At 48.9% G+C, this 25,963-nt stretch overlaps 1 protein-coding gene and 1 long non-coding RNA gene across 4 annotated transcripts in view; one reads left to right on the top strand and one right to left on the bottom strand.

Annotated features, from left to right (window-relative positions):
* KLHL29 (kelch like family member 29) overlaps positions 1–25,963 on the top strand; it is a 331,803-nt gene that overhangs the window by 87,005 nt on the left and 218,835 nt on the right. Inside the window, exon 2 of the mRNA XM_086325713.1 lies at positions 5,114–5,221. The gene's annotated coding sequence lies outside the window, so the exon portion shown is untranslated. The remainder of the gene's footprint in view (positions 1–5,113; positions 5,222–25,963) is intronic.
* Positions 1,678–17,848, bottom strand: LOC147362817 (uncharacterized). 3 transcript variants are annotated; one of them, XR_015136520.1, is made up of 6 exons: positions 17,644–17,783; positions 13,232–13,318; positions 12,717–12,796; positions 5,141–5,235; positions 4,315–4,373; positions 2,398–2,520 (listed from the first exon to the last, which is right to left on the bottom strand). It is a non-coding gene; the product is annotated as an uncharacterized LOC147362817 (long non-coding RNA). The 3 variants fall into 3 exon arrangements; XR_015136518.1 differs by lacking the exon at positions 12,717–12,796 and having other exon boundaries at positions 1,678–2,520; positions 13,168–13,318; positions 17,644–17,848; XR_015136519.1 differs by lacking the exon at positions 12,717–12,796.

Consider the following 25,963-nt stretch of genomic DNA (forward strand, 5'->3'; position numbering starts at 1 on the left):
ATAAGCTTATTAAAATGTACACGATAAACTGTGAACAGGTAGATATCATAAACGTCAAATGTTATGAAAATATTGTTATTATCCTTTGGTGAGGAGTGATGGCCTCTGAAGATCCTGTCTTTCTTTGAAGCACACGTGCCCACAAAATAACTCGCCAGGCAATGCATCCCCACCGTGGGGAATATGTAATGGGTCTCATCAGTGGCCAATTGTGGCCCTTAATGGAAACAAGAAGCCTCCACATTGTGCTGCATCTTTGCATCTTAATGCTCTCCTTGAAAAAGCAGTGCCTTCCAGACCCCTCAGTCCATGAACTGTCGAGAACCTGATAGATAAACACTCAGAGAGAGTGTTTATTTGGGGGTTGGCAACACGCCTGCAAGCTTTGGTGAGCCATGGTTGATATTATTAATGGATGGCCTGTTTTTCTCTCTTCTCAAATGCAGAAGAATGTGAATGAGTGTTCCCCTTGCAGGATACATTCAGAGCAGCCATCCAAGCCTGTGCCAGGGGTGCCCGAGGGTCCTTCTCCAGGACTGATGGGAGGGTGGGTGTGGGAGCTGGTTTTCTTGCTCTAGTTTACAGCCTCCAGTTATTTTGCTCTTTTCCTTCTAAGGAAGAATCCTTGTTTCCCAGTTGGCTGAAGGGTGGTGAGCTGCCCGGACACTGGAGTCATAATTGGGTAGCGTGGTCAAGACCCATGCAGAGCTGCTCTCTGATCCTGCATCAAATGGGAGCCTCCCTAATTGGTTTCTCCTCTCTTAAGGCAACTTCTTTCCCCAAAAAATTGATATCTTTTATAGGGAAGTAAAAATGAAATCCTGGGGCCTTTGTTTATTATTCTCTTGGCTATCAATTTGGTTCATGTCAGGAACCATCTTTATTTATAGACTTAGAATGGGTCTCAAAAATATCTCTGAGTTAATTTTGAGGATCTCCCAGCATTTAGATAGTTATGTAACCCAAACAGCCCATCCATGAGTCTTGGTTTTATATTGGCCTTTATGCTCTGTCAAACTGAATTAGCATCTTGTAAGGGCCTTGAGCAGAGAAGGCAATGGCAACCCACTTTAGTATGCTTGCCTGGAAAATCCCATGGACGGAGGAGCCTGGTAGGCTGCAGTCCATGGGGTTGTGAAGAGTCGGACACGACTGAGCGACTTCACTTTCACTTTTCACTTTCATGCATTGGAGAAGGAAATGGCAACCCACTCCAGTGTTCTTGCCTAGAGAATCCCAGGGACAGGGGAGCCTGGTGGGCTGCCGTCTATGGGGTCACACAGAGTCAGACACGACTGAAGCGACTTAGCAGTAGCAGCAAAGGCCTTGAGAAGGTGAAGGATTTAAGACCAATTTCATAGACATTGACTTATTACTTATTTTTAAAACTTAAGTTAAAAAAGTCCCTCATCCTTTGGCTTTTTAAATTTTCTTTTTGATAGGCCTGGAAGCTGTCCTTTGAGGATGAGATTAGTGGGAGAGAAAAGGTTGGATTGACCAGAGAGGTCAGAAGTCAAGTCCAGAAGTTGAACCTTCATCTCCCTCAGGGATGAAAATTCATACCTACTTCCCTGGAGTTCCTGGTTTCTTTCCTGAGATTCATTTTCCCAGGCCATGATCTTTGGAAACTGAAGATTTTACAGTGTTATCTTGGGAATTAAATTGTTACTAGAAATCGGTTTCTAGTCATTTATTTTAAAATCATTTTAAGTACCATGTATCTCATTAGAGTAGAATATGTTTAGGTAGATGGATGGAACTTATAGGCTTTCTAAGAAGAAAACATAGTGAATAATGAAGGGTCTATACACACCCCCATGTGATGGGTGCTGTGAGCCAGAGATTCAGACATTAAGATAATGTCTGTGCTCAGGATGCTCAGGATGCAAGAATTAGTGGTTGGGTGGAAGAAAGAAGAGCAAGAAGAGGAAAGAGATGAAATTACTGAGATATTAACTAATGCTAAATATGAGCCAAGAACAGCTAGAAACCCCTCAAGGGAGGGGCCTCTGGTCAGGGTGGGCAGAGATGTCATGACGGAGGTGTGACTTGCCCTGGGACTGTGAGCAGGTGATAGCAATAGCGAGATGCTGATGCTTTTGCTGTGGATAATAATTATGTACCAGTTTCTCTGATACATTAATAAAGAGAAACGAGAGTTCATAGAAATTAAATAATTTAGCTGGTGTCACAAAACTAAGGGCCATGTTAGAATTCTAATTCAGAAGTCTGATTTCCACAGTCCTGCCTCTAACCGTCTCTGAGAATGTATTCATTAGGATCTTGACAGGAAACAGACACATCCAAATGTGTAATCTGAAGAGAGTTCAATGAAAGGGCTATTCACAAAGGTGTAGACACAGTAGGAAGAGAGCATACAACAGGGCAGTACCCCAGGGCTCGTAATCAGGGCAAGGGGAGGGAGCTGTTACTGGAAGGCAGAGAGAGAGCTGTGTCCTCCTCAACACCAGCCACCAGCCGTGACCTTCAGCAGAAGGTCCCAGCCATCTCATGAAGACTCTGCAAGGAAGAAGGAGAGGGGGCAAATAAACACCCAGCCCCACCCCAATCCCAGGTCTCCTGCTGGTGTCTGCATTGGCTGAACATAACTGGAAGTCCCAGGGTCTCAGAGCTGGAGTGATGCTCTCCGTGCTGACTGGGTGAGCCTCCCAGGACACAGAAATCGATGGAGAGCTGACCTGGAGGAGTGAACAGGAGATACCCAGCACAGCCTGTGACGTCTAATGTCAGTTTGCGCTAGGATCTTTTCAGAAGCGCATTAGGGAACAGCCGCAGAGAACTCTGCTCTGCATGCAGTTTATTTTTGTTCAGAACTTTGTTTTGGTTATCTCCTCTAGAAGTTGGCCTCTGGGGACCACAAAGGAAGAAGCACGAGGCCATTGTCACAGAACAGTGTAGACTGCCCTGCTGACTCGCCCCCTGAACTGCCCCGCAGCTCCTGTCTGGGCTGCCCTATCCATCTGGCACAGCCCAGAGAGTCGAGCCGTCTGAGATGGAGAGAAGGGAAGCCAGTTAACCTGATATTGGCAACCAAGAGTTTGTCTCGAGAGTGAGAGCTCTTTCTAAAGCTTGGTGGCCAGGGTCTTGGGCTCTCGGTTAGTAGGCTTTACAGTGGCTCAGCAGTAAAGAATCCACCTGCCAATGTAGGAGATGTGAGTTTGATCCCTGGGTGGGGAAGATCCTCTGGAGAAGAAAATGGCAACCCATTCCGGTATTCTTGCCTAGGAAATCCCATGGACAGAAGAGCCTGGCGGGTTACAGTCCATGGGGTCACAAGAGTCAGACACGGCTTAGCAACTAAACCACCCCCACTCTTCCAGTGGCCTGCAAGGCCCCACACAAACTGAATTCTCACCTCTCCAGCTTAATGTCCTGTGTGGCTGTCCCATGTCCAGCCACAGCGGAGGGTCCTTGCGGATCCAGGAACACGAGTCACTGATTCTTGCTCTGCTCTGAATGCTCCCCTCCCCTGGACACCTGCATGGCCCACACCTGCGTCACTTTCCAGTGTACTCAAATGTCATATTCTCACGGGGCCTGTTACCCCAACCGCCCTCTCTACTCTGTACCACACCCCACACTCATCTCCTGCTCCACTTCTCCTCTAACAGATAGTCCTGACTGCCTTCAAATTTACTGGACAATTTGTACTTATTTCTTAAGTTTATTGTTTATTCTGTGTTTCCATCCACTAGAAGATGAGCTCCAGGAGGGCAGGATTTTTTTTCTTCTGTTTTGTTTCCTCGTAGTCCCAGCGCCTAGACACTGCCTGATGCATAACAGGGACTCCGTTAACATGTACTGAATGAATGAATGGGCATATAAATGAATGAGATCCTCAAGGATCTTAAAATGGACTGACCGCTGTCCCCTAGTCCTCTCTCTTCCCCAACACATATCTGCCAATGATCTTTCCCAGAAATACATCGATCGTTTTTGTCACCAGTACTGTTGATACTTTGTGGCCAAAGGGTTCGATTTAATCGTAAGCTTCACGGAAGCTTGGTAGAGGAAATGTGCTCACGACTTTGGCTCCATGTCAGAGTTAAATGGTGACCTTGGCTTACTTTGCTTCCCTACAGAGGTTATTTCTTAATCGTAAAGGGAACACACTATCCTTAGAAAAAATACTGTTTTTGCCACTTTCAGCTTTAAAGTGGCCATTTGATATGGCCTGCGTGTCTGTCCACAGCAGCTGAAAAAGCTTAAGGTAAGAGGCTCAGAGAAAGACCCATCGTGTCATTGGACTGAAGTGCATCGTAAGATGAAATTAGTTTACAATAACTTATTTACCTGTCCACATCCTTCATATCACATTAAAGCTTTCCCCAGCTAGCCGGGACTCTGGAGTGCTAAGAGGAAAAGGGAAAATCAATTGATAATGATATATTCAATTTAGAAAAATATATTGATCCCCAGGTAATGACAGTTGTGCATTTATTGCAGTGGAGGGTGATGTTGCCTGTCCTGAAGATGGTATTCATATATATTATATTTGAAAGAGGAAACTAGGAATAACCCTGCCTCCCCTTAACATATAGTCTCTTTCTATGAGGTATTAATCTATATATTTCATTAAAAAAACCATCTCTCCAGGGAACCCATCATTTGCCTCCTCAAGATCTTCTGGTCCATTGTCTAAAAGTAATGATTTGTTTTGGTGGTTCTCAAGTTTGTGTCCTATTCTCTTTTCAGCATTAAATTAAAGATGTACACTTTTTATTTTTTCCCATCTCTGGAATTTCTTGGTTTGGATTAGATGGAAAAGAATGCCATGATTCTCATTATTATTGAGTGATTATGGCTTTGCTGTGGGGATTAGAGCCTTGTGCATTGGGGAGTGGGGAATTGAGATCTCGTATCTGCCCCCTAGGATTCTCTGCTACCCACTCAGACCCCCTTATCTTGGTGGCCAGGGCAGAGTTTGGGTATGGCCTGTGCGTGGTCATCCACACCAGGAAATCCAAGGTAGGGACAAGCTCCCATTTAGGATGGGGACCACCTAAGATGCTGGAATTCCACAAAAGAGCTTTTCGAAAAAGATGCTATCTTTTCGCCACCGCACCCTCACTCTTCTCTTGTCTCTTTTTAGACGGCCTGGCCTCCTGGTGATGCTCACGTCGTGCTAAGTGTTGGTGGCCATCGAGGATTTTGCATCCTGGGGACGAATCCTGAGCTTGCCAGAGACGGACGGTGCAAGGTAGGTCAGCTCACCTGGAAGTCAGAAAGACATTTTCTCTGACAGTGATTACCTCGGGGACGTGAGGTATAATAGATGTAGCTGGTCCTCTCACCATATTGTTCATGAGATTTTTACCATAGCCCTGAGATTCCCTGGTACCCAGAGCCAAGCTTAGCCCTCTGGGCCCCCACCCTTCTGGAATCAATGCACAAGCATGACGGGCTCTCTTGATCACTCACTTGGGGTTCTGGCCCCACAGGAATTTGGGTCTGGGGGCAGCCAGCAGCTACGTGACTCTTAAGCTCCTCAAAAATTGTAATTCTTCCTTTCTAATTTAACTTTCTCTTGTTATTAAAATAGTATTGTTAAGTGTCATTAAAATATTATTAATATTAAAATGTTAACATTAAAATATGTTAATATTAAAATAAACAATGTTATAGTATTTGTTCATTGCAAAAATATTTTAAAAGATAGCACCTAAAATTATATAAATTATATATAACCATAGTCCTGAGAAATAGCCATTTCAGTGTCCCTTTCCTGGCTGTTTTCCTTTAACAGAGGGCACACGCACACATGCACACACACAGATGAGGTCACATGGTGTGTACTGCTTGGTGACTCATTATGTCCACTTCACAGTCTGTCCCTAAATACAATTCTATAACATCTTCTTTTGGGGGGCCACACCCTGAGGCATGTGGGATTCTAGTTCCCTGACCAGGGATGAAACCTGCACCCCCTGCATTGGAAGCACGGAGCTCCAACCACTGGACCACCAGGGAAGTCCGTCTACAGTAGTTTAAAGGCTTCATATCGTACGGCCATAATAAGCTCTAAAGTTTACTTGTATGTGTGTTAGTTGCTCCGTCGTGTCCAACTCTTTGCGACCCCATGGATTGTAGCCCGCCAGGCTTCTCTACCCATGGGATTCTCCAGGCAAGAAAACTGGAGTGGGTAGCCATTCCCTTCTCCAGCGCATCTTTCCGACCCAGGGATCAAACCGGGGTCTCCCACATTACAGGCAGATTCTTCACCATCTGAGCCACCAGGGGAAGCCCCACAGTTTATTTAACCAGTGCCTTAATAATGGAAATTCAGTGCATTTTTGATACATCACTCTTACCAATAACACTACAACAAACATTTTTGTGATGTGTCTTTACATAGTCATTTGATTATTTTCTTGGATTAAATTTATAGAGCTCAGGCTTAAAGTTTTGATTCAGAAGCCTCCAACCTAGATTATGAAGACCAGGCAGTCAGGGGAGTTGAGGAGGGGCGGGGGGGCCCAGAATAATGAAGGTGGGAGTTGGGGGCGTGGGCAGTGGGATTCAGGCCAGTTGAGGCTGAATGGCCTAGGCTAGCACGTCTCGATGACACTCAGGCCTTTAGGGGTCCAGGGGCCAGTGTCACCCAGCATCACTTCTGGGGCCTGGTGCTGGGTGAGCTCAGGTGTGTGCTCTCCGCAGGACCACGCCCTGATGCCCACTGACCAAGAGCCTCAGGGCCTCTGCCTGGGGCCAGCCTGGAGCCTGAACCCCAGCTTCCTTCCAAATCAGGGGCCTTGGCAGCAGACCAGCCAGCTTCCTCCATGTCCCCATTGTCCAGTGGTCAGAGAGCTTTCTCTCTGGACTCAGAGGCAGTGGGGCTGGGGTGCCCTCCACTCCCAGGGCCCTCACAAACAGAAGGGATCCCAAGGTGCAGCAGCCATTGCAGTCAGCAGGAAACTGGAGGGGGCTCCAAGCCAGGCCTGAATCAGCTGCTCAAACAGAAGAAACATCCACGTGCATCCAGCCTGCTGCCACCCAGCACCCCAGGCAGGGTGGCCAGCGGGGGCAGATGGGATCCTGACCTTGAGAGTTGTTCTCAGAGCACCACTGGCTGGCTGGACAGTTATCTGGCTACTCATCCTGGACACTAGGGAATGCTTTGCTTCTGCGACTGCCGGGCCAGAGAGGAGAGTTTGAAAACTAGCTTCAGTTGGAAAACTGAGCCTGTTGGACCAGTGGTAAAGGATCCACCTGTCAATGCAGGAGACGCGGGTGCGATCCCTGGGTCAGGAAGATCCCCTGGAGAAGGAAATGGCAACCCACTCCAGTATTCTTGCCTGGAAAATCTCTTGGACGAAGGAGCCTGGTGGGCTCCAGTCCATGGGGTCGCAAAGAGTCAACACAACTTAAAGACCAAACAACGAGAACAACAAGCTTGGATTTGGTGACCATGGCGTTCAGTGTTTGAGAAAAGATTCAGGAGATGCTCTTCACTGAAGTCAGCCTTCCAAGAATATGTCTTCGAGTTCTAGGGTGAGTGTGGATGGCAGAGAGGGGACAGAGAGACCCAGGCAATGGTTCTGATGGCCCTTATTTGGGAGTCTTCTCCTCCCCACCTCTGTTGCAGGGTGACACACGGCTCTTATTCATCCCAGCCTTGGAGAAGCCCGTATTTTAAGATTGGGAAGACACTGAAGGTGACCTCACCAGGCATATCTGGTAGGATACACTCCTTGTGGGCCTCAAGTCTCTGTGAACGCCTGGTGATCTTCCCCACCATCTGGACAGCCCTGGAGGATGGGAATCACATTGATTCTCTGTGTTCCCTTCCCCCACCCCACCCCGTGCCTGCTGGGCTTTCAATAAATATTCACCATACACTCAGTCATAACCATTCTTTGGAGCACCACCACAGCACGTGGCCCAGTGCTGGGCTGTCCATTTCCTTCACGTGCAGGACTCCCACTGGTTCCCAAGAAGATAAGAAGTTTCCATGGCCCGCTTTGGCCCTTGGTGACCAGTGGTAGAACCATCACCTTCCTGTGGAAACTGGGTCAGATTGCCTCGCTCTGTGTTTCCTGCTACAAAGCAGGGTCTGCTCAGATAAAGAGCATGGAGGGCCACTCTCTGCTTGGCAGTGGTTTGATGAGAATCCTCTGCATAACCGAGAGGATGGTACCAGAACCAGCCAGCAGGAGGGAAATCTGAGGCCAGCACTGCAGTGTGTGATCCTGGCTGCAGCAAGGCTGAGCAGTTGGGGGTCAAGCTAAGGATCTAGTTTGTGTAAGACTGAGGGTTGAACCAAGAATGGTATTAATAGACACCTAGGTGCAGAACTGATGAAGAGCCAATGCCAGTTGCCATCAGTGGGTAGGAATGCCCCTGCGTAGCATCCCCAGGCCCCATCCTGGGACTCTCAGTGATGCCCACCCAGGCCCCAAGTCCCTCTGTGAGCCTGGCATCCTGGGAGGACATTGCAAATGTCCCAGGTCTAACAAGACCTGGAGTTGTTCCATAGAGGACACTGTGTGCTGTGCCCTGGACTTTTGCACTCAGAGCAGCTTCACCCTGCAAAGCCAGCCCAAAGGTGCCCTTGCTGACCACACACATCCTCTCCTTTCTTCACTCCCTCGCTCCACACAGCCTCTCTTCTGTGGCTCCCCATTCCCTCCTCCCTCCTTCCCTTACTCATCCATCCCCTTTCGGCTTCCACCCTGAACCAACGGGCTGGGGCACAGATCCTTCAGTGGAGCCTTAGCCAAACCCTGAGCCCTGGCTGGGCATGCTTCATGCATCACTGGCCCATTCCCGGCCTGGTCCCTACAGCTGATCCCTTCCTTCCCTCTTTTCCTCAAGACCTCCCGCCAACCCTGGACTCCTCAGTCAGGGTCCTTTTTGTTTCATGGAGAAAGGGAGCCTCCCACCGTCAGCTTGGGCGGGCTGTATCTCCCTGTCTTTCTGGCCACTCCAGACCGTCTTTCCTTCTGCCTGTAAATGAGGGTGTTTGTGCTGCTGCATTTTCCTCAGCTTTCCTGTCTCTCAGTGGCCCCTCTACTCCCTCTGCTTCGGCTGTCCCCGGGGCTTGATTCTCGGGCAACATCTCTGTCCCAAGGTCCTGACCTCTTCTCTCTAGTTCTGAGAATCCATTACCCACCTGTCTGATTGCATCGCAGACTCGGCCTGGCCAAGAGAAGCCACCTCTTGGCTATGAAGCATCGGCTCTCCCTCAGCTCTCTGTGAACCTTTGTCTCCTTTGCCTTGAGCCTCTCATCCTCCTTTCTGGACCATGAGCTTCTGGAGGACAGGGATCATTTTCTTATCTCCCTGTTATGGCATCAGATGATGTTATTCAGTTCAGAGATCACAGGACTGCAGGACAGAGTGACCTCACAGACAGTGTAATGTATGGGACCTTGGAAGGAGAGACCACTGGGCTCTCATCCCAAACCCACCACTAGCTCTTGACAAGCCCCATGCAACTTTCTGAGCCTCCATCTCCTCTGCTTTAAATGGAGAATAACCCCCCATCTTCCTAACTCCCAAGAGAAAGTGGACAGGTTCAGAGGCAAAATGATGCTACCTGGGCCAGCAGTGCTCAGCCCTCAGTGAACATTGCAGTCACCTGGAGAGTTTAAAAAACAAGATGCGTGGGTCCTTCCCCCAGACCTTCCAATTTCATCATTCTCATGAGGATGGGCATCTGTGTATCTTAAAGATTTAACCAATAGTCTCATCTCAAAGGTATTGCCGAATTCCTGGATTCTAAGCCCTGAGGAATTGGGGTGAAAGTTATGGAGATTTGTTGTTGTTGTTTTTCTTCAGTAGCTAAATCGTGTCCGACTCTTTGTGACCCTGTAGACTGCAGCCTGCAGGCTTCTCTGTTCTTCACTGTCTCCTGGAGTTTGCTCAAACTCATGTCCATTGAGTTTGTGATACCATCCAACCATCTCATCCTCTGTTGTCCCCTTCTCCTAGATTTGGTGAAACAAAATTCCTGTATGATGTTGTATAATTTATCTGCTTTTTCAGCTACTCTAAAATCTAGCCCCTGGATCCAGGCTTCTGAAAGCTGGGTACCTTGGCTGTGACACATCAGCCCTATTCATCTTGCCCCACCCCAAAACGCTTTTAATGAACCCTACAGGCACTGTCCTCGTGGCTCAGATGGTAAAGAATTTGCCTGCAATGCAGGAGACCTGCATTCAATCCCTGGGAAGATCCCCTGGAGGAGGGCATGGCTTCCCACTCCAGTAGTCTTGTCTGGAGAATTCCATGGACAGAGGAGCCTGGTGGGCTACAGTCCATAGAGTCACAAAGAGTTGGACGCGAGTAAGTGACTAATACACACAGGCTGTCGCAAGCTCTTTTTTCCTATGGAGCATATGGATATGCCTACATTTAGGAGTTTGTGGCAGTCAATGTCCATCCTGTCACCGTGTCCCCTTGCCTGGGACCCTTGGGAGAAGAGTCTCTGATTTCAGCACAGACAAATTCTACTGAGCCTTCATCATAGTATCTCATACTGGATCATGTTGTAACAGATCAGCTCCTTGTTTGCCTTTTGCAAGTCTAAACAGTGGCTTTCAAACCCAATTGCATATTAAAATCATATAGGGAAATTTTTACAGGTCCGATATCCAGGCAACACAATAGGTCAATTAGACCAAAATTTCTCGGGCTGAGACCTAGGCATTCATATTTTTGTGACACACCCCAGGCCATTCCAGTAGAAGGCCAAGGTCAGAGGCACCACCAAGTACGGAGGCAAATCTGTGACCCACTTGTAGCAAATGCATGGACTTCCTACGTGTGGTTTCATGGAGGCAGCAAGCCTCGCACCCCTGCCTGCCCCCACACTTGTTTGTCTTACAGTATCCTCATAAGTCACCTTCGATCCTTTCTGAACTCAGTGAGGTGAAAACAGACAGAAGAGAAAGCTTCCTGCTTCTCCCTGGCTGGGCCCTGGGCACAGCTCCTGCCCCACTGGACCTCCCAGGAGACAGCATTGCAGACGCCCTCCCCTACCCACAAGCACCAGGGTAGAACATTTGGTGCTGGTGATCCCACAGTGGGGAATTGCAGCCTGTCTTCCTAGAGTTCTCCGGGGACCGACAGGGTCATCCACCAGAGCAGCCCTGTGCCCAGGATGGTGGCTGCACCCACCTTGTCTGCCCTCCTTGGCCTGTGAGACTCAACCCCATGCTGAACCATCGACTATCATAAGCCAAAGGCAGGCAGTGCCCCAGGGGTGGAGCCCCCATTTCTGGAGCTGAGTTGTTGAGGAACAGAATGCACACAGAGGGTGCAGTTCCCCTCAGCTAATAGGGATGGGCCGGGGCACACACGGCAGTTTTCACTCCAGCTGCAAAACCTCGTTTGGCACCTGGGCCAGAAATAGCTTATCTGTAAACCTCAGAGTTTATTTTTGTGGCCAAGTTTGATTTTCCAGGTGACCTGTCTCCTTCCTTACATTGCACCTGCCCCAGAGACCAGGGCTGATGACTCACAGCTGTGAGTCTGTGCCCTATGGGAGGGCACCTGGCCCAGGGGGGCCTGGGAGTTGACACCCAGCCTGCACTCTGCCAGCTTTTTTGTGTACTGTGAGGGCTCAGAGGGAGGGCACCTCTTACTGATTTGCAGGAAAATGCCAAATAGACTGGTAGTAGGCCCTGCCAGAGTCCTGCTATGGGAGAGAACCATGCACATGTTTGTCCAGTAACCATGGAAGGATGCTCCTGAATTTGTGGCTTCTGTCTCTTATTGATTGTCTCATATATTCACAGGTCACTCAGAACTTTTTAGCTTTTATCTTCTAATCATAAATTCTGTGTGTCTGTGTGAGTGTGCCTTGCAACATGACAGACAGAGCCAGAAGCATTGAGGCTATAGGAGGAATACCCAGCCTGTGGTAAAACAAATGTGTATTCCAACATTCATTCATTCATTCACTTAAGCACTCACTGGCAGCTACACTGTATATTGTTCTAGGTACAGGGTCCAGTGAGGTCTGACAAAAACCTGTCCTCAAGGAGCTGGCAGTCCAGTGGGGTGACCAGCAAGCAAATACCTTCATGTAATAAGATGTGATAAATACAATAATAGGAATATAGACAGGAACTTACACAATGTGCTATGGAAGAACTCATTCAGTCAACAAATACTTCTTGAGAGTGCCTGCTCTATGCCAGGTATTATTGCAGCATGGGGATACAGCAGTGACCATATGAAACCAAGTCCATGATCCAGAGCTCACGTTTGAGGCCATGAGAGTACTCAGCCACTAACTTACAAGGTCAAACCACAGGCTTCCAAGAAGAGGAAGCTTCAAGCTGGAAATGCGTATGTGTGTGTGAGTTTCTGTGTGTGTGTGTGAGTGAGTGCTGGCAGCATTTCAGGCAATAGGAAGAGCTTGTGCAAAGGCCTGAAGGTATAAAAAGACAGGAGAGCCCAGAGCATAAGTGCTAAAGGTGACCTAAGAAGTGGGGGATGTGGCTGAAAATGTAATTGGACCTCTGCCGTGATGGGCATTGAGTGCCATGCTAAGCCCCCAAGAGCCACCCTCTCAGATAATGGAAACACGGCTGAAGGCTCACCAAGCACTGGTTAGAGACCACTGTCGCAGCCAAGCTTCCTGTGCCCTCCCTGACCCCAAGACTCTTTGGCAGCCCTGTGCCCTGGGCAGCTGCTACCCAGCCTCCCTTCATTAGAATACCCAAGGCTAAGGTCATATGACTTACTCTACTCTTCCCACGACCCAGTGCCTTCAGTTTGCAAAGTGTCTTCACATAATTTCATCTACTTGGTCATTAGGGAGACCCTAGGAGGTAGACAGAGAGTGATGATTGTTGCCATTGTTTATGCCGAGCAGCAAGCTGAGGCTCAGAGAGGGTCGGTGTCTTGCCTGAGGTCACACAGCCAATCAAAGCAGAGTAGGAACTGGAGTCCTTGTCTCGATTCCTAATCCAGAGCTCTTCTTATCTCCACGTCAACTGCTACTCCATAAATTGAAACCTAAGAGCCCTGAGCAAGTGTCAATCTGCACCTGCCTGTCTTCCACAAACATTACTTGACCACCTACTGTGTGTCAAGTCCAGCATCAAATAACCATCCTCTGGGCCTCAATGTCATCCCACCCATGGTGAGGCAAGAAGCCCAAAGACTACCGTCTGGGGCCCAGGCGTCACCCACCTTCATCAAGTTGAAGAGCGAATGGAATTACCCCTGCAGGCTGGAGACCGCTCCACTCACTCACCGCATCGTCTCATCCAGGCCACTCGGAGGCGCGCTCGTTACAGCTGCTGATGCGTGGTTTTGCCCTTCCTTGTAAGGGAGCTGGTTGCTAAAAGAATAGCGGAGACTTAAGCCTCATTCACAGAGCAGGAGCTTCCCTGTGTAAGACAGACGCAGCCTGGCAACCCTCACAGGCCATCTTTTGATTTGTAGCAACTCATTTAGATAAAAGCATCTGGTCCGTGAGGTAGCAACAACAACGAAAAATCATTAAAAGCATATTTCTGCTTTTACAAAGTAACCTAGTAACAGCGCAGGAGGTAACAATTAACCCGGCCCCCCTCCTCCAGGTACACAGACAGGCAGGTGCAGAAAATGGGGAAAAAAGTCAGGACAGGGAGAGGGTGTATTCAGGATCCCTTCTCAGATCAACGCCCACGCTCACGGGTGTGACCAAGGCAGCCCTCTCCAGCCCTCCAGAGAGCCTCGTCCTCCCATTAGCACATACAGGAGCCATCCTGCTTCTCCAACCCAGAATAAACAGTGTGATTATTTACTTAGCACCAGTTCAGGGTTTTCTAAAATGCATTCAAAGTGCTCTGCACCTTGCACAGGTGAGCAGAGAACTGCACTATTGGCTTTGGGAATCGGATGAAGGAAGTCTGACCCTGTACCAGATAGCCAAGCTCACCTCCCATGACATTCACCCCAGAACCCTTGTATGCACGCACACACAGCCTCTGCTCCCATCCAGACAGACCTTGTGCTCCTAACTGACCCTGCTTCTGTGCACCGCATCTCCAGGCTCTTGTCCTGCTAAGCCTGCATCTCCCAGCAGAGCCTCTCCCATCCCTACCTATCTCCCAGCAAAGTGCTCCCAGGCCACCCACTCCTGGTGAAAATTTTCTCTTCTCCTCTGATTTCCTGATGCTGTTTGTCTCCCCGGCACCCATTTGGTTCTTCTTGGATCAAGGGCAGTCCTTGATCCAATGTACTCAAGGCTCATCCCCAGACTGTGAGCTCGGAGCTGATCACATGCTAACACTAGAAGGACTGATCACAAGAGGTCAACTCACATGGCCTCTGGGGTCCCTCAGCCCCTCTGTCTCCCTTCCATCACAAAACCCTCTCACCTGGCACCTGACTGTTTTCTTGTCTGCTCTGGGAGACAGCCAGGAGCCCCCTGGGGTCAGGGGACTGGGTCTCAGTCCCCGGGTCCCTCCTCAAAGCCTGACCCAAAGAAGGCTCTGGAACATTTAGAGGATGAGTGAGTGGCATGTGTGCCTCACTCAGAAGATTCTTTCAACCTGCTCACCTGCTCAGGATCTGCCACGCCCATCAGAGCAGGTCCCATCACCCACCTCAGAGCAGCGAAGGCCATGCACTGACCAGCCCTTCCAAGGCCACTGTCCCTGGGAACACCATGCACCCCCAAGCCAGAGCTCATCTTTCTGATGTTTCAAGCTCAGTCTCCAGTCCAAGAGAAAGACAGGTTCCCCGGACCCTGCATAAACACAGGGTATCAGTATTCTCAATTTAACATTTAAAACATTTTGGGGAAAGTGTGTCCCATATTCAAAACAACCTCACAGCATTCATTCGTTCATTCATGCATTCGGGGATAGCTCAGTTGGTAAAGAATCCACCCGCAATGCAGGAAACCCCAGTTTGATTCCTGGCTTGGGAAGATTCACTGGAGAACGGATGGGCTACCCACCGCAGTATTCTGGCCTGGAGAATTCCATGGACTGTATAGTCCATGGGGTCACAAAAATTCAGACACAGCTGAGCGACTTTCACTTTCACAATAGTAAGCAGTGTAGCATAGCAGTCAAGGGCACAGACGGTGGAAGCAGGCTGCCTGAATCCTAATCCCGGCCCTGCCCTCACCAGCTGTGTGACTTTGGCACATTATTGAACCTCCTCATGCCTGTTTCTTCACCTGAGGATTATAATCCTTATTATGAATACACATATCTGATTTGTTTTTGTTGTTGTTTAGTCCTAAGTCATGGAGAAGGCAATGGCACCCCACTCCAGTACTCTTGCCTGGAAAATCCCATGGATGGAGGAGCCTGGAAGGCCACAGTCCATGGGGTCGCTGAGGGTCAGACACGACTGAGCGACTTCACTTTCACTTTTCACTTTCATGCATTGGAGAAGGAAATGGCAACCCATTCCAGTGTTCTTTCCTGGAGAATCCCAGGGACAGGGAAGCCCAGTGGGCTGCCGTCTATGGGGTCGCACAGAGTTGGACACAATTGAAGTGATTTAGCAGCAGTAGCAGCAGTCCTAAGTCATGTCTGACTCTTTGCCACCCCATGGACTGCAGCCACCAGGCTCCTCTGTCCATGGGATGACCCAGGCAAGAATACTGGAGTGAATTGCCATTTCCTTCTCCTGGGGATCTTCCCAAACCAGGGGTCAAACCTGGGTCTCTGCATTGGCAGGTGGATTCTTTACCCCTGAGCCATCAGGAAAATCACCTACCTCACAGAGTTCATTTAATAATTAATTGCTGATTAAACAGTACAACACCTAGACTAACTCATGAAACATAGTTTAATGCAAGGACTCGCTATGATTAGCCTAAGGGCCAGGACCCTGGCCGAGTCATGGACGTAATTCATACTCTCTTCAGGACCAAATGCACCTTCAGTGAAGGTGTTGGTGTGTCCACCCCTGCTCCCACCCCCATGCTGGTCACCCTGTGGCCTTTGCTTGCTGAATACACCCAGTCAGCATGGGACTTCTGCTCCCAGGGAGGTGGCCCTCCTTAGCCCACAGGGATCCCAGTGGGATCTGGGATAAATAAACCGATTCTCCACGGCAACAGCAGACATCCTGGGTTCCCTCCTCCCCACTGATGGTGGGGGATCCCCCAGACCCCATCACAGAGGACTTGAACTCCTGCTCAGCCCACAGCTGCCCCAGCGGCCCAAACCCGGACAGTGGATGCCTGACCATCAGGCGCTGGGGCCTGCCCCACCCAGGGCTGCCACTGGCCAGCTTCGGAATCAGGAAGCACGTCCCTGCCCCTCTGTGGATCTCAGTTTCTTTATCTGTGTCACGAGGGGGGTGGGTTCAAAATTGATCCCCAAGGGCCAATCAGGCAGCATCCCTAAGAGCAACACTCTGGATGCAGCCGCATGGGGGCTTCAGGGACTCCACAATTAGCACTGTGTCAGCTTGTCCTCGGGGCATCTGTCATTAACAATTATGAAGTCATTATCTGGTAAATAATTCATAACCCGAGAGATGGGATAAGCCGCCAATAAACAATAATCCATTTAGAACCAAGCTTGGCAGGGGCATGTGCGAGCATGGAGACACGGCTCCCTCTCACCGCCCGTGTCCTGCTGAGGAGCTCTCCCGGCCAACCCCTCCCCTGGCTCATCAGGGTTTAGTCTCTGGAATAACAAGGACGAGTATCAAGTGTTGACCAAAGGCCAAGGGCTATTTCTCCTCAAACCCTCCCAACAGCCCTGTGGACAGATGTGGGTACAGTTATTGTCCCCCTTTCCAGAGAGGTAAACTGAGTCTCAAAGGCCAAAGTGGGCAAATGGGGTGGTACAGCTGCCATCCTGGGCATAGTGATGCTCCGGTGGACCTCCCCGTCGGTCCCCACAGGCCTCAGAGAACTCTTGGCAGAACTGGCTGCAATTCCCCACTGTGGTGTCACCAGAACCGAGGGTGCTGGCCTGGCTTCTGTGGGTGGGGAGGGGAGCCTGCAACGCTCTCTCCTGGGAGGTCCAGTGGGGCAGGAGCTGTGCCCAGGGCCCAGCCAGGGAAAAGCAGAAAGCTTTCTACTCTGTTTGCTTTCTCTGAGTTCAGAAAGGATAGATGGTGACTTAAAAGGATACTGTAAGACAAACAAGTATGGGGGCAGGCAGTGGTGCAGGGCACGCTGCCTCCGTGAAACCACACCGAGGAGGTCTCATGGGTTTGCTACAAGCGGGTCACAGATCTGCCTCCACGCTTGGTGGTGCCTCTGACCTCGGCCTCCTGTTGGAATCACCAGGGGATCCCGGTGACTGATATGAAGACATCTCCCTTTTGCTCATCACCAAAACAGGAGTGCTTCCCTTGCGTTCAGGCCCTTGTTCTGTGTGGCTGGTACCTCCTCTCCCTCTGGCAGCTCCAACTTGAGACCCGCTGTGCCAGGGAGGTCCCAGAAGCCCCCTCTTCCGGGCCAGCTCCCCCACCCCATCAGGATGAGACTTTCCGTGCAGGTTGTGGACCGAGTGACAGAAAACAGAGCTATCGCTTAGGAAGTGGGAGGAGGAGTTCTCAGCCCGGGGCCGTCAAACGAGTGAGAGAACTCGGCTTTTGTCACGAGGCAGAAAGCGTGGCATTTCCGTGGGCTCTGACAGATAGCCAGGGACAACCTCCGACAGTTCTCAAGAAATGATGCTCTGTTAGGAGTGCGTTCACATGTAATTGGTCCTCTTGTTCTCGGTGAGCGGGAGCTTCGGGGCTGCTAAGAGATGTGCACAAAGGAGGCAGAGCCAGGGGACCTGCCAGGTGTGCCCGGGTCCTTCTGCTTGTCCTCCAGTGAGCCCTGGGGATGGCTCAGCCCCCCCACGAAAGCCTGCCCCCAGGTCTCCAGGGCAGGAAATTCCATCAGCTCCCAGAGTCCCTGCTCTGCTGGCTCCCACAGGCCTTTTTTTAATCTGACCTAAATCTCCCTTGCTGCACCTGAAGCCCATTTTCCTTTGTTTGGTTTTGAGTGGAAACAGAGAGTAGCTAGAACCCAGATGCCTCCTCAGCTGGATAAATCAGGAGTCCTTCAAACCTCCTGAACTCTGCCCTGTTGAATCCCCCTACTAAGTCTTGAGAGAACTGCTTGCACAGTGATGCATGAGACGAGGCTCCATCCCCGTGGGCCAGGGGCTTGGTGGTGGCAGAGCCCCCCTCCTTCAGCACAACAGAGGGGGCCCCTGAGGCTGCTGAGTGAACTGAATGAATGGGGGTGAGGGAGAGAAGCAGAGGGGAGATGGGCGAGCGGGCAAATGGATCAGCACCACACAGTGAAAATTGCAAGGATGGAATCTGGCCAGGGAACTGGGGAAGCTTCCAGAAGGAGGTGATACCCACCCACATTAAATGCTGAAGGAGGGAGGGAGTCCGCTGGGAAGGAAGGGACTGGCTTTCAGGCAGGTTCTCCTGCCCTCCAGGTCCCTGGTTGGGGGTTGAAAGCGTAGTTCCCTTAGTTACATTCCTCTTGACATTGGTCACACAAAGCTTCCCTGGTGGCTCGGATGGTAAAGTGTCTGCCTGCAATATGGGAGACTCAGGTTCGATCCCTGGGTTGGGAAGATCCCCTGGCAAAGGAAATGGCAACCCACTCTGGTACCTTTGCCTGGAAAATCCAGGACAGAGGAGCCTGGTAGGCTGCAGTCCATGGGGTTGCAAGAGTTGGACATGACTGAGCAACTTCACTTTCTTTCTTACTCCAGAGCTTAAGCAGACTTTCTCCAGCCTGCCTCAGCTGGTGGTGAGTCCAGAGCCTCACAGAGTCCTTTGCTTTTCAGTAAGCTTGCAAGGAATTGCAGCAGGCCCCCTGGACACGGGCATCCATGCAAAAACACACGTTCTGGAGCGGTTCTGTTGGCCTTGGCATCTCCTAGGCCTCTAGATTTCTGTCTCATTTTTGTGCCTTTTTACCTCTGGGAACAAGCCACTCCTACTTGTTCAGCTATTTTTCGGGCCATTGAAGCCAGTTCCTGGAAAAGTTGGGTTCATAATTAAAAAAAAAAAAAATCAAATTTGTTTGGATAGCAGTGGGTCACAGCTCAGTTCTGAGTTTAAAAACAGTGACGCTGAGTGTCCCTGACAGCACTCGGGCAGGGTGCGGTGAATGCAAGAGAAGAATTTTTATTTTTCCTAGGCCAGTGGAATTAAAACCTTCCTACTCTGTCAGATGAATGGAGAGAAACTGAATCCCTTTTTCCTAAGCAGTTATCTAACTATGATCCTGAGATGTGAGCCAGGTCATTTGACCTTTTTTTTCCCTAAAAGCCCCCTAGAAACTATTCCCCCTCAATACAAAGAGACAAAAAAAATGCGTTGATTGGATTTAAATAATGGAATTGCCATTAATATCTTCCATAAAAGATGATTGATTTTGACTTGGATTTATGGGAAGTTAGGGCTTATAAAAGTAAACAGAGTGGTAGTCATTCAATATTAATGTACTGCCATCCCACCTCCGTGTTGGTTAAGTGGATGGGCTCCTGGCCAAACCACCCCCATGCCAGCAGCTGGGTCATGGGGACCTCTGGAGGGTGGGGAAGGTTGCCTGGGCCCAGTCCAGTTCCCAACTGAGCCCCCTAGGAAGCCAGGCTGCACCCTTCCTGCCTTCTTTCACGTTAGATTCTAAGGAGATGATCTCTGCCTTTTTTGTCAAGAAGCTGTGGGTGAGACCAGCCACTCTCTGCATTGCTCTGCAAAACCCACTGCTCCTAATAGAACTGAGGACCCCCTGATGGCTCAGAAAGTCCCTCCCTCCCTATCTCTGCACTCCCAAGAGCTCCCACCCTTCTGCAGACACACTCCCAGCCCCTTGCAGGTAGGGGGGTTTATGAGCCACTGCAGCCTCCAGCTCTGCCATTCCCGGGCCCAGAGCTCAAGACCTTTAAGCACAGGGACATGTGGGCTGGGGGTGTCAGAAGGAGCTGCTCCAGTGACTCTTTGCTCCTGCTCAGTAGAAGGTGTGGGGGAGGCCCAGGTCCTCCAGGAAAGTGGTGGCAGGGTCCCATGGAGCCTTGTTCGGAAGGACAGGTGATCGAAGGTGATGCGGTGTCAGCTGCATCAGGATGCTGACGGCTCCCACTCTTGTGGGTGTCCCACCTAGCCAGGCCATCAGAGTCCTTCTAATCCTCTCACTCTGCCTCTTTCATCCCCATCCATGCAGTTTGAAACCCTTATCACTGTCCTCCAGCCCTCAAAGTGCTATTGATCTCCTGTCCCTTGGCTATGAACTGGCATCTCCCAGACACGTCCCCAGAGTCTGTATCCCATGTCCCCCTGCCTTCCCCAGGATGACCTCAGATGCCACGAGACCTCTCAGCACTCATCTTCCCTCCAGCCCACTCCCCTTCCCACATTCCCCACCTCTGGGAATGGCCACCCTATCTACCCGGTCCCCAAGTCAGAAGCATGGGTGTACCCTCTCTCCATCATTCCCCACCCCCACACCCAGGCACCTAGCTCTGTCTCCTAACCCCTCCCCACCCATCCTTCCCTCCATCCCCGCTGCTTTTGACTTAGTTCAGCAGGGCCTCACCACTTCCAACCTGCAGGACCCCACGATTTCCTGCCTCATTCTTTCCCCTCCCTCCCTCTTTGCCCCCTTCCGGTTCCTGCACACTGGCCTCCAGCATGATCCTCCAGGGTGTAAACTGTACCTCCAGTCTCCCCAGTCCGTGTAGGATGAGACCCAGACATCTGCCTTTGGAGCCCCCACCCCTATGCTAACACCACCACTGTGATCACACTCTGGACTTTACACCACAGTGCCTTTTCCAGGCCATTCCTTCTACCTGGAATGCTATTCCCATTGCCCTGTCTGGACTTGCCCACCTAGACCTCCTCCCCAGGCAGAATCAGCCACTCTCTCTCTATGCTCACATGACATGCTGTTTATACCTTAAGTGCAGGAAAGGAAATGAGCGTTTAAGGGCCTTCTATATCATACATGATAGAGGCTGTCTGCCTTGCCCATCCCACCTTCTGGAAACATCTGTACCCACCCACAATCCTTCCTGCTGATAGCAGATCATGCAACCCCAACCCTCCAGCCTTAGTTTCCTGGACAAGGGGCAGAGTTCTGAGTTCAAGGGTATCCTTCCATCAGCTGGCCAGGACTAATGTTCCTGACTTTTAAAAATTCACTAGACTAATAGGATCTCTCTCCAAAGAACCAGAGAGAGTTCCATTTGAGGCTGGGCACTTCAGCCAAATGATCATTTTGATGCAACACAAGAGCAATTCTTCCGGAGCTCAGTGCACGACTTGGTTCAGTCTCAAAGGCAGTGGTCGGAGGGTGGAAGGCAGGAAAAGGGAGGTGATGGCTCAGGAGAAGCAGAACCGAGAGACAGAGCTCATTGTGGCTGCCCTCTGACGCTCTTCCTGTTTTTGCCCACCTGTTGGCTCCCACAAAACCTCACATAATCTCACAAGAGTCCTGCCTTTCACATGAGCTGGTGTGGGTGGCTTCTCTTTGGTCCTAGAATGTCTACTTTGGAGGGCCTTGTCATAATCCTGCCAAGTAGATATTATTATGATTGTTGTTTCTGCAGATGAGTGCATGGAGGCTCACACATTTTAGGTAATGTACTCGATCAAGGTCAGGGTGAGGAAGTGAGCAAGCTGAGAGGAGGGCCAGTCTTTCTCACGCATGGTAGCACCACTTCCCCAGCACTGGCCGCCTGCTTGTCTCCCACTCAAGGCTGTCTGTCAGCTCCTGGAAGTTAGGGGCTGGATCTCATTCACCAGGGTGCCCCCATGCCCACCAGGGCTCCAGCACCATGCAGGCCTCAAGGGTCTGGTGGGTATAATTTAATATCTGTACTGCCCAGGAGAAAAGCACAGGACTCTAAGCTGAAAATCCAGAATTCAGGTCCTGCCTCCCTCCACGATGGTTGTGTGATCTTGGGCAAATCACTTTCCTCCCTCCAGTGCCTGCAACAGTGAAAACAGTCTAAGGTGAACAGACAGACCTCATGTTGTTGTGCTTTGCTTTATTGAGCTTTCCAGACACTGCGTTTTTATCAGATTGAAGTTTTGTGGCAACCTCGTGTCGAGCAAGGCGATAGAAGCACCGTTTGTTCAAACAGCATTTGCTCACTTCGTGTCTCTGTGTAATGTTTTGGTCATTATCTCAATGTTTCACACTTTATCATATTTATTATATTTGTTATGGCGATCTGTCACCCCGATCTTTGACATGACTGTTGCAAAAAGACTATGATTCGCTGAATGTTCAGATGACAATTAGCATTTTTTAGCAATAAAGCATTTAAAAAAATTTTTATTGGAGTATAGCTGCTTTACAATATAGTGGTAGTTTTTGCTGTACAGCACAGTAAATCAACTCTCTTTTTTGTAATTAAGGTATGTGCCTTGTTTTTTTTTTTTTTTTCGATGTAATGCTATTGCACACTTAATAGACTACAATGTAATTCAAACATAATTTTTATATTCACTGGGAAACCAAAGAATGTGTGTGACTCGCTGTATTGAGATATTCACATTATTGTAGTGGTCTGGAACCAAACCTGAAATATCTCCAAGGTATTCCTATAATGGGACAGTGGGATGATTCTGCACGATTTCTTTTTAAAAATTTATTTTGGGCTTGTCCAGCTGTGGTCCTCTGGATCTTTTGTTCCGGCATACAGACTTCTCTCTAGTTGTGGCACACAGGCTCAGTTCATCCTCGGCAAGTGGGATCTTCCCTGACCAGGGATCGAACCTGAGTCCCCTGCATTGGCAGGCAGATACTTAACCAGTGGACCACCAGGGAAGTCCCTCTGGATGATTTCTGAGGGCCTTTCCTGCTCTGAAATCCCATGGCCTTGTTATCTCTGCCCCGCCTACCTCACAGGAATGACGTAAAGTAGAACACTCCACACCCCTGGCCAGCTGGCTGTTCGCCCCAACCTGTTCTTGCAAATAGTGCTGCCCTTTTCCACTCCATCCCCTGGAGGCCCCTCGCCTTTTCTTTCATTGCTTGCTGTTTGCAAGGGATTTGTGCCATGGCCACGTGGACCACAATTTTCATGAACCCCTGATAGCAGCTTTATCTAATGAGGATGAGATGCTTACACATATTTTCATTCTTTAAAAAAAATTGACTATTAATTTGTCAGAATTATTCATATTTTACTGATGATATTTTCCATGTATCTAATCAGGGAGCTCATGAATAGAAATGAAACTATTTAAATACAGAGATGGTGTACATTGTAAGAGCTTGTTTTCTCAAGCTGTTTCATAATGCAGTGAATACATTTATTTCTTCTAAAAACAGATTTTGCAACCATCAAAAAAGTTTTTTAAATCTTTGATGAGATATGACTCTATTCATATTTATATGAAAAAATATGCTCAGTTGGTATGAGTGGCGTACGTATGAGTGTGTTTGCACACATGTGTGTGTCTGAGATGTGTGCTCATTAAAAGTGTGTTTCCTTGTTTTCACCATGGGGATGGATGACAGTTTTAAGTGACAAAAATGGAAAAACACATTTGGATCACATCTTTAGGATGGATGGATGACGGTGAAAGTGCAAATTGAAACGGGGCTGAATAATATTTGAGATAATTATTTGTACCATGCAGACTTTTAAACTGCTCAAAATTCCAGGAGCACTTACCTACATTGAAAGAGGCTTAGAATCATTAAACAAAGCCAGATATTAAATATACTACTGCTATCTCTCGAAACATTAGCAAGTAATGTAAAACACATGGCATCTACTCAATGGAAAATCTGAGAATACAAATTATAATAGTTGTCTTATAAGACCTCTGGGAAACTTGAACTAAATTGCTTAATTCCATTAATAACAAACTATTACTCTAGCTATTAAAGTAACATAAGGTAATAGAGATCATGTCAGGAGATTACACTGAGGCTCTTTCTTCACCTAGCACAAATTTATTCAGGGGCATTGATAGATTTTAATTGACTATGGCAACTGAATAGCAACAAAGGAAATTGAATGTCTTTTGAAAAGCTCCACATTTTGTAGAAGCAAATAGCAACACCAAAGTGAGGATTTGGGGTTGCTGGGAGAGGCGAGAAGGACATCAGGGAACATCTGTACCAGAAATACTTGCCTGTGATTGCCAGAAGTTTCTCAGAAACAGGCATGTCACCAGCCCGAGTATCTTTTCAGCTCCTGCAGTCCAAACTGAAACAAAACCAATCCATACTGCTATAATCCACATGCTTTGTCATGGGGCACTCTTCTAAGATATAAGACCGGAGGGGCTGAAGGCTGCTGAGTCTTCTCTGGAGAGCTCCTCAGCCTAAGGGACTGGCAATGGTGTGAGTGACCCCTGATCCTGGGCCAGCAATGTTGTGACTGACCTGTCACCATGACCCCGAATGTGAGGACCACAGAAGACTCTCTCAGTTCCCATCAGGTCCAGGATGGATTCTGGTGATCTGTCACCTACTTTTCTCTTCCACTTTTTACTTCTCATTGCCATTAGGACGTCATTCCTGCATCTCATACAGGCCTTGCTTTGCGTAAAGTGATTTTCTGTTATGAGTCAGCTCTGGCTCCCATAATGAAATACCACAGGCAGAGTACAACAGAAGCTTTGTTTCTCACAGTTCTGGAGGCTGGAAGTCCAAAATCAGAGTGTGTGCATAGTCATGGTCTGGTGAGGGCTCTCTTCCTGGCTTGCAGAAGGCCACCTTCTTGCCATGTCCTTATATGGCAGAGAGAGGGAGGGAAAAGACTCAGGCTTTCACGAGTGTCTCTTCTTGTAAGGACACTAATCCTAATGGATCAGGGCCCCACCCTTATGACTTCATTTAACCATAATTCCATAAAACCTCTATTTCCAAACACAGTCACATTAGGGGGTAGGGCTTTAACATATGGATTTGGGAGGGACACAATTCAGTCCATGGCATCTTGTTTCCTCATTTCATCTTGTCGGGCTAAGCTCTTCTTCTCCACTCACCCCCAGCCCCAAGTAGTGTCTTAGTGCTACCTCAGTTCTCTGTTTGAAGGAAAACACATTTTTAAAGGAAATTGTAAAAAGATGTGAGGGGCTACTGGAAGCATCCTTGTGGTGGCATTCTAGGAGGTGGTAGAGAGGCCTAAGAGCAGTAGAGGACTTGTCAGCAAGGTCACAGAGTGCCCCCCAGTCACCCCCTCACGATGCTTTTTTTAAACTGAAGCATAATTGATGTTCTAAGATCATGGTATCCAGTCCCATCACTTCATGGCAAATAGATGGGAAAACAATGGAAACAGTAACAGACTATTTTTTGAGCTCCAAAATCACTGCAGATGGTGACTGCAGCCATGAAATTAAAAGACACTTGCTCTTGGGAAGGAAAGTTATGACCAACCTAGACAGCATATTAAAAAGCAGAGACATTACTTTACCATAAAAGGTCAATCTAGTCAAAGCTATGGTTTTTCCAGGAGTCATGTATGGATGTGAGAGTTGGACTATAAAGAAAGCTGGGCACCAAAGAATTGATGCTTTTGAACTGTGGTGTTGGAGAAGACTCTTGGCAATCCCTTGGACTGCAAGGAGATCCAACCAGTCCATCCTGAATATTCATTGGAAGGACTGATGTTGAAGCTGAAACTCCAAAACTTTGGTCACCTGATGAGAAGAACCAACTCATTGGAAAAGACCCTGGTGCTAGGAAAGATTGAAGGTGGGAGGAGAAGGGGACAACAGAGGAGACGGTTGGATGGCATCACTGACACTATGGACATGAGTTTGAGTAAACTCCGGGAGTTGGTGATGGACAGGGAAGCCTGGCATGCTGCAGTCCGTGGAGTCACAAAGAGTTGGACATGACTAAGTGACTGAACTGAACTGATAATGGATGTACACTAATATTAAAGTTACAGGTGTACAATATAGTGATTCATGATTTTAAAAGGTTATTCTCCATTTATGTGAAGTGAAAGTCGCTCAGTTGTGTCTGACTCTTTGCGACCCCAATGGACTACAGAGTCCATGGAATTCTCTAGGTGAGAATACTGGA

Source organism: Bos grunniens, chromosome 11 (genome assembly GCF_055505025.1).
Source record: "Bos grunniens cultivar Pamir isolate PY7600 chromosome 11, Bosgru_T2T1.0, whole genome shotgun sequence".
Classification (NCBI taxonomy): domain Eukaryota; kingdom Metazoa; phylum Chordata; class Mammalia; order Artiodactyla; family Bovidae; genus Bos; species Bos grunniens.